The sequence below is a fragment of the Podarcis melisellensis genome, assembly GCF_964234715.1.
Source record: "Podarcis melisellensis genome assembly, chromosome: 11".
Classification (NCBI taxonomy): domain Eukaryota; kingdom Metazoa; phylum Chordata; class Lepidosauria; order Squamata; family Lacertidae; genus Podarcis; species Podarcis melisellensis.
The window spans coordinates 8,958,490-8,967,529 of NC_138543.1; the positions used below are offsets into that span (position 1 = coordinate 8,958,490).

Genomic DNA, 9,040 nt, shown 5'->3' on the forward strand with positions numbered 1-9,040 from the left:
GTCTGATGGCCTGGGAATCTGATTCAGAGGCTGAACCTGAGGAATCCCAGCCTGCATAGGAGTCCCCGCCTCCAGGGCCAGCTGAGCCGGGGCAAGGGCTTGGATCTGAAGGGCCCGCACCTGTGCCGGATCCTCAGGAACAGACACCAGATGAATCCACTCTGGCTCCGGAGGTGATTGAGGACCCGTTGCCTGCAGGTGCTCCTCTCCCAGTCCTGTCAGGAGAAGGTGAGGTTGCCTCTGGGTCCAGTAACCCTCCAGCCTCTCCTGAGCTGCAGAGGCTCAGGGCAGAGAGCTGGAGGGAACTAAGTTCTCTCAGGAGGAGTGCTCACCTCCAGGCCAGGAGAGGCGAATCACCTGTGGGCCGGGACCGCCCTAGGCCTCAGAGGAGATAAAGGCCAGTCAGCCCAGTCCCAGGTTGCGGGAGCAACATTGCTGGTATCCTGTTCTTGCTGGCACCCTGACCCACTCTCCTGAGTTCCTGACCATGCCGGACTCCTTGCTTTGGACCTTGCTTCGCTCCTGACGGACAGCCTCCTTACCCTTGACCTAGGTCCAGACTTAGACCATGCTACATGGTAACTCCCCCCCCCCCCCCGGGACCAGCACAACGGGGATCTCTCGAGGTAGAGTGGACGGGGGGAGTGGTGGTAGAGTCACGTTTATGATGCGCAGAGCTTGGGATGCAAGCACACACCACACAGCCAAGGAGGTGGTGTGTTGCCAAGCCAGCGGAGAGAGCTCAAGACTGCGGGAAAGCATCCAGAACCTTCCTGCCTCCTATGGGTGCTGGAGGCACGCAGGCACCAAGGCCCTGCTCCGCCTCGCTTACCTTCCCGCTCTCCCCGGACTCTCCGCCTGGCGCCCTCCACTGCTTGGCGCCCTGGCTCGCCGCACCACTATGCCCAATGGTAAAGGCGTCCCTGGCTGTGTCCTGTGATCAGAAAGTCATGCCTCTAATCTTTTTAGGTAAAGGTAAAGGGACCCCTGACCATTAGGTCCAGTCGTGACCAACTCTGGGGTTGCGGCGCTCATCTCGCTTTGTTGGCCGAGGGAGCTGGCGTACAGCTTCCGGGTCATGTGGCCAGCATGACTAAGCCACTTCTTGCGAACCAGAGCAGCGCACGGAAACACCGTTTACCTTCCCGCCGGAGTGGTACCTATTTATCTACTTGCACTTTGACGTGCTTTCAACCTTCTAGGTGGGCAGGAGCAGGGACCGAGCAACAGGAGTTCACCCCGTTGCGGGGATTCGAACCGCCAACCTTCTGATCGGCAAGTCCTAGGCTCTGTGGTTTAACCCACAGCATGACCCGCATCCCTTCCTAATCTGTTTACTGTGGCACAATTTTCCAAAATGGCAAAGCACGGCTGTGTCTGATGCTAGACTCAATGAAATTGGTATCACCAGGTATTATATTATTTCTTCCCTGATGAATTTTCTGTCACATTTATTTGATTTATACTGGATGGCCCCCTCCCCCCAGGGCTGTTCATGTTTACTCATCTTAGTATATTAAAATCATGTTATTCCTCCCTCTTCCACCAGGACTCGTAAATGATTCTGCAATTACAATGTAAACTACAAACACTCAGAGACACTCCCACCTTTTCCTCCATGCATACAAAATTGAAAGATACCATAAAAAAGTAAGGAAAAAGATGACGTCTTTGTTTTATTATTTTCATAATTTGAAAGGCAAATCAATTTTTCAGGTAAACAGATTTGAGTCACAAAATTGCACAAAATTTTAGCAGTTCAGCGTTCCTGAGTTAGAGATCTATCTAATTTTAGTTCGTCATACTATCAAATGTGTTCATTTTAAAGTCCATCCTATCATATCCCCTCATTCTGCACTGACAGTTGCTTGTTGGTCTGATTGCTGCCTTTAAAAACAATTTTTAAGGGGCTGTGTTGCTCCACGCATTGAAAATGGGGCCATAAATACCCCTAGGAATGATGTGACATGATGTTGTCTTGTCCGCCCATCTGTCTCCAAGATATTGTATGGAAGAAAGATGGCTGCCTCCATGGACAACTCCCATGATCCCTAGCTAGCAGGACCAATGGTCAGGGATGATGGGAATTGTAGTCTCAAAACATCTGGAGGACCGAGGTTGAGGAAGCCTGATGTAAACACACACCACAATGCAATATCTCCCTGGAGCATTCAAGGGAGTTTATGCATTATAGTGTGCTTTTCACATCACTCTTGGCTTTCTTCAAAACTTGTGGGTATCAGCTGAGGTATCCCAGTAAAACTGCACAGGCACAGGTAGCAGAATTATCTGTTTAAAGTTCAGGTGCTAGCTCGACCCATTGCGCCCATTTAATAGGGTCTGGGGAGAAGAAAAGACGCAAAATGCATTGCAATGTCATTATAAGGCCACTTAAACACTGTATTTCATTGGAAGAATGTGTTGTCCAAATTCAACCCAGCTTCAAAACTGCACAGACCCTGTTATATTAAACCAGAGATGAGCAGGGAGGGAAGAATATGAATATTCTGCCAACAGCGTCTATCAGTTCTATTGTAAACTGCCCTTTGATCCTCAGGTAAAGGGTGGTCTAGATATTTAATAAATTAAATAAATAAATTGCCGAAACTTTTGCCTGTACATCCTGGGCTCTTGGTTGTAGAGTTCTGTGCTTTAATGCTCCATGCCTGAGCATTTTTTATTTTTTGATTTGCCCTGAGCTTTCCTCGTGAAAACCCGCTCTTTAGCGCTCAATCAGAGCAAACATCAATTTGGGTTTTCCGTGGGTGGATGTTTGCTCTGATTGGGCTTCAGAGAGTGGGTTTTTTCAGGCAAAGCTCTGGAGCACAAAAATGGTGCTCGGACATGGAGCTTCAAATTGCAGCCTGATCGGAGGAAAGAGAGAGGAATGGTCAGTATGCTTAAGCCCTTGCTCTTAGTGGTGCAGCAATAAAACTACTAGCAGATTTGCAAAGCTAAGCAGGGTCTGGTATGGTTTCAAATTGGATGGGAGACCATGTGTTGAGATTCCTGCATTGCCAGCGGTTGCTAGATGACCCTCAGGGTCTCTTCCAGTTCCACAATTCTATGATTCTCTGTCCATAGTTACATCACTTAAAGCTTTCATATTATAAATGAATGACAAAATATATGTGCAGCTATTGCAATATGAAAAACCCACTAGATGGTGCTCTTTGTTAACAAGATGTTTCCTTCTACACAGCCGGGCAAGTTTAAGTTCTCCCACCAGTTTTGCTGGTGGAGAGTATGTGGGGGTAATTCATCACAAAGCCATTAATTCAATCAGTCCTGATTATGTTGCAAAATGAATATTTTATATGATCATATTTTATATTAACAGATATGCTCTCATAGAACTGGTGATTTTGCAAAATTGCTTTTTAAACTTTATGGATCTTTGCAGTATTAACAGGATCATCCTTGTATTAGAGGAGCCATATCTGGACTATGGTGAAAGGGCAACTGCAATCATTAATTAAAAGGGGATAGCAGCTATATAAAAACAATCAACTAAACAATTATGCTTTACAGCTTAAGCACCAGGAAATTAGCAGTGAAAAGAAACACAGGAAAAGGGGGCAAACATTTCAAAGGGTGGCAACAGAGAACACAAACCAGGATGTGCGAGAGCCCAGGAGTCATGTGATGCAGGACAAATTAAGATCCCCACTGGATCAGGACCATTTAATCAAAGGCTTATCTAATAAACAGTGACAGCAGTCATGAAATTAAAAGACGCCTGCCTCTTGGGAGAAAAGCAATGACAAACCAAGACAGCATCATAAAAAGCAGAGACATCACCTTGCCGACAAAGGTCCATATAGTTAGAGCTATGGTTTCCCCAGTAGTGATGTATGGAAGTGAGAGCTGGACCACAAAGAAGGCTGATTGCCGAAGAATTGATGCTTTTGAATTATGGTGCTGGAGGAGACTCTTGAGAGTCCCATGGACTGCAAGAAGATAAAACCAATCCATTCTGAAGGAATTCAGCCCTGAGTGCTCACTGGAAGGACAGATCCTGAAGCTGAGACTCCAATACTTTGGCCACCTCATGAGAAGAGAAGACTCCCTAGAAAAGACCCTAATGTTGGGAAAGATGGAGGGCACAAGGAGAAGGGGACGACAGAGGACGAGATGGTTGGACAGTGTTTTTGAAGCTACCAGCATGAGTTTGACCAAACTGCGGGAGGCAGTGGAAGACAAGAGTGCCTGGCGTGCTCTGGGCCATGGGGTCACGAAGAGTCGGACACGACTAAACGACTAAACAGCAACAATACACAGTATCCAGCCTCCCACAGCGGAACCTCAGATGCCCCTGGGAAGTCCACATTTCCCTGTCAATCACTCATAGCCGAGTAAGATTGTCTTCTATAAGCACAGTTTTAACAATGAGTCTGTAAGTGACTGTGGAGGCCAGTTCTGGATCCACACGTCCTTCCACAGTGGGGACACAGGTTTCTAGGCAGGAGTTGATCACGGTGTGGATTTGCCAAGCGTGCCTTCCTCTTAGCACGTTTCTCCTTTGCGTCCTGAGTTCAAGTGTCTTCAAAGCCCATGACACCTTTGGTAACGGCTGTTCTCCAATTGGAGCGCTCGCAGGCCAGCGTTTCCCAATTGTTGGTGTTTATACCACATTTTTAAAAATTTGCCTTGAGACAGTCTTTAAACCTCTTTTGTTGACCACCAGCCTTACGCTTTCCATTTTTAAGTTCAGAATAGAGTAATTGCTTTGGAAGACGATAATCAGGCATCCACACAACATGACCAGTCCAACGAAGCTTCCAATTATTCCAATTAAACTTTTTATTACACTAGCCATGGGCCATGGCATCATTCAGAAGGAGAACAAAAATACGAACAAACACAACAACAACAACAGCAACAACCAAAAAAGTCACCGGGCACCAGACATACAATAAATAAAACAACAGTCACGGCTACTAAAATTATTTGTTGCATTAAACAGAATAGAATAGCAGAAGATTCTCAGGTAAGATGTGCCAAATTAAATATACAAATCCCCTTTGCAGTTGACCGCTATTTTATCTAGTTCTTTAGTCCAACAAAGTTGATGTTGAAGAATCAAAACTGGTGATCTTTGCTTCTTCCAGTACACTGGTATTAGTTTGCCTGCCTTCCCAAGCGATGTGTAACATTTTTCAAAGACACAATTGATGGAATCTTTCAAGGAGTTGGAGATGGCGTTTATAAGTGGCCCATGTTTCACAAGCATACAGTAAGGTTGGTAGTGTACAATAGCTTTGTAAACAACACAGCTTTTTAAACAAAGCTGTGCCTTACCCCAGGGATGAGTGTCCAGTGTCATACTGCCTCTGATCTTGGAATTAGTATGCAACTATTATGACTCATAGCCATTGATAGCTGCATATCATCCAAAATCCTGTTATGTAGCTCAGCCTTGCCTTATCTGCAATAATGCTAAGCTTTCTATGATAATCTGAAATGGTCAAGATGAAGATGAGGCCTTTTTCACTCTTGCATCATACTTCCTTTTGAGGTAGTAGGTACCTAACCTTTTTACAAATAAGTATTTGAAGTTAGGGGACGCAGGTGGCGCTGTGGGTTAAAGCCTCAGCGCCTAGGACTTGCCGATCGAAAGGTCGGTGGTTCGAATCCCTGCGGCGGGGTGCGCTCCCGCTGCTCGGTCCCAGCGCCTGCCAACCTAGCAGTTCGAAAGCACCTCTGGGTGCAAGTAGATAAATAGGGACCGCTTACCAGCGGGAAGGTAAACGGCGTTTCCGTGTGCAGCTCTGGCTCGCCAGATGCAGCTTTGTCACGCTGGCCACGTGACCCGGAAGTGTCTGCGGACAGCGCTGGCCCCTGGCCTCTTAAGTGAGATGGGCGCACAACCCCAGAGTCTGTCAAGACTGGCCCGTACGGGCAGGGGTACCTTTACCTTTACCTATTTGAAGTTAGGACTTAACCAGAGGGCTGCTATTTTCCAGGTGCAGTCCTAGATTTACAGAAGCCATCCTGGTTTCTGATTTGATCCTGGAATGTCCTGCTTTTACTTGGGACGCCCCTATTTTCATCAGATAAATGTTGGGTGGTATGGAGTTATGCGACCCCCGAGCCAAAGAGATAAGTAACTATACAACCTTTAGAAGACATCTGAAGGCAGCTCTGTATGGGGAAGTTTTTTTTAAAAAAAATGTTTAATATTTTATTATATTTCTATATAAATATGTTGGAAGCCACCCAGAGTGGTTGGGGCAACAAAGTCTGTTGAATGGGGTATAAATAATAAAATGATAATGATGATGGTTTAGGATGTCCCTATTTTCAGCAGAGAAATGTTGGAGGGTATGGGGCTGTTTACAAGCATTTAATGATCAACTAGTCTTATAGGTTCTGAAAACCCTGCCCAAGCAATAAATATATGTGAAGTCTTCTTAAAATAAGCAGAGAAGGATTTTGACATGTTTCACTGAGCAATACATTCCAAAATGTTTGGGGCTGTAACCGAGAAGGCCTTGTCCCTTGTATTTCATTCTTCCCTCTAAAGATGACATTCCAAACAGGCTTCCCCTAAGTCCCTTGCAAATTGTTTGGGATTGCTCAGATAGAGAAATAAGTAGTCTTGTCTCCTAATAAAGAATCTCACAGTCCTATTCAAGCACTTGAAGACCAAACTTGTGAGACTTTTGAGGGTAAGTGGAGAGTTTGTTTGAACCCTGGGTGAGAACCCAGAGGCTGAGAGGGAGTGAGTAAAAAGGAAAATGAACTGATACTGATTTTTATATACAGTGGTACCTCGGGTTACATACGCTTCAGGTTACAGACTCCGCTAACCCAGAAATAGTACCTTGGGTTAAGAACTTTGCTTCAGGATGAGAACAGAAATCACACAACAGCAGTGGGAGGCCCTGTTAGCTAAAGTGGTGCTTCAGGTTAAGAACAGTTTCAGGTTAAGAACGGACCTCCAGAACGAATTAAGTACTTAACCAGAGGTACCACTGTATTAGTAACTTTGCATTAATGTAACGTTTTATATGTAACTGTATTTTTGCAATCTTTTGTTAACGTTATCTGTTGTTGCTTCAGTTTTTTTGAACACTGCTTAGAGATATTTTAAAACATATTAGGCCATACCACAGTTAAATCATTAAAAAAACAGAAATCCTTCCCACCTGAGCCCCTATATTGCACCTCGCTCCAGATGGTGAATCTTGGAGGTGTGGTGAAAAGCAGCAAAACAGATAATACAAGCAGAAGTCGGCCCACCCCTTCTCTACACGGATTGTACAGGTGTCAGGTGAAAAGAACAAAGTGAATCTCGAGAAGGAAGGCTAAGAAAAACAGCACAGAATGATCAGAAAGCGAGTATGTTAAGTTTGCAGAGCTGCACTGAATTTGCCTTGAAAAGAGCACTGGCTGTGCTGTTCACTGCTTCATATCGGTCTTTTTCAGCTGACACCTTGGTAAAATATACTTTTCTTTTTTAAGAACAGCACCTAAACTATCCTGTCGTTTCATCTTCAGTGGATACCCTCCCCGCTCTCTCTGAAACTGTATATTTGTGATACCGGTAGCATGTTGCCAAAAAAAATGATTGATAGGGATTCTTTGAAGGTTTTCAAGGAATTAAGCAGCCTAGTTGCAAGTATTTGATACCTCAAACACAAGGAAGAGGAGAGAACTCAATCAAACAAGCATCCTTATGGTCGACAGTGTTCTCCAAAGGCGTTCTGCTGTGCTCTCACTGTTCCCCCCCAAGCACGCAATATTGTGGACTGTCAGTACAGAGATGTGCTGTTGGTTTTCTGCCTTACGCACCAGTCAGAATGAAAATAGGCAGCGCGCCAGCACGTCAACAAAAAGCAGAAGCCCTCATTTACAATCGAAAACGTTGCCGCTTCAAAAGCGCAGGCAGCATATGTTGCGGAGCACATGAATAAATCAAATGCCATCCGCAGCTAATGAAACACGCTTCAATATGCTTAACTCCAAATTACTTTTGATTAAAAAGCTTACTGGGGGACAAATGTAAACCACTGCTAGGTGTGCTCTCCTCAGAGTTATGTCCTGAATCTAATTTGAAATGGATAAGAACCAGCAATTCATTTCCTGTGCATTTTTTAAAATATATATTACAAATAGCAATTGCAAGTGTGTCATTCAAACTGCTGGAAAGGCCTGTATGTTTAGCAGAGTCATCATGCAAATGAAGTTCAAGTGATTTAATATGCTCGCCATCTCAGGTAGATAACTTGATCAATGATGTGTTTTCAGCGATTGAACAAATGGGCTACGTCAGGGAAGTGTTCCAAGCTATTCTGATTCTCTCCGCAACGCGTTCAATGCAGGATCTACCTTTAGCACAATAAGCAAACAGCGAAGAGTGATTAATGGACAGATTTCGGCAACGATGCTCATAGGAGTAGCTGCAGGGGTAGAACACACTGACAGACAGAAAATTTACACTGCAATCTGTATAAATGCACGGCTTAGGTTTGGGTACTCGGCGGGCTAGTGTAGCAACTCTGCCCCCTTTTGGAAAACCTGTGAGAATTTCAAAAAGCAATGTAGAGAGGTAAAAGCTTGCTGGGAAATGATATATAATGAGTTAAAGAAAATGTTTAAAAACACTTTTGTTAAAAAACCAGAAAATTTTCCATTGTGTAGAGTGGATAGATACCAAGAGAAGATAAAAAATTGTTCTTATATGCAACAACAGCATCAAGAATTTTAGTTACAGGTAGGTAGCTGTGTTGGTCTGCTGTGGTTGAAACAAAATAGAAAAATTCCTTCCAATAGCACCTTAGAAACCAACTAAGTTTGTTATTGGTATGAGCTTTCGTGTATCATTGCTATGAGCTTATTTTGTATCAAGAATTTTGTTAGCCCAAAGATTGAAACAACAAGTGTTACCAACAAAAGAAGAGTGGAAGATGAAGCTGATGGACTTTGCAGAACTGGAGAAACTGACTGGAAGAATCTGGAACCAGCATGATCAATATTCCAAAAGGACTGGAACAAATTTATATTATATCTGCGAGACAACTGTAAGCAATTGACA

At 44.3% G+C, this 9,040-nt stretch overlaps 1 long non-coding RNA gene across 1 annotated transcript; it reads right to left on the reverse strand.

Annotated features, from left to right (window-relative positions):
• Positions 1-1,922: 1,922 nt before the first annotated feature.
• Positions 1,923-8,476, reverse strand: LOC309380742. Its single transcript, XR_014173099.1, has 3 exons — positions 8,215-8,476; positions 7,171-7,310; positions 1,923-2,340 (listed from the first exon to the last, which is right to left on the reverse strand). It is a non-coding gene; the product is annotated as an uncharacterized lncRNA (long non-coding RNA).
• Positions 8,477-9,040: the final 564 nt, after the last annotated feature.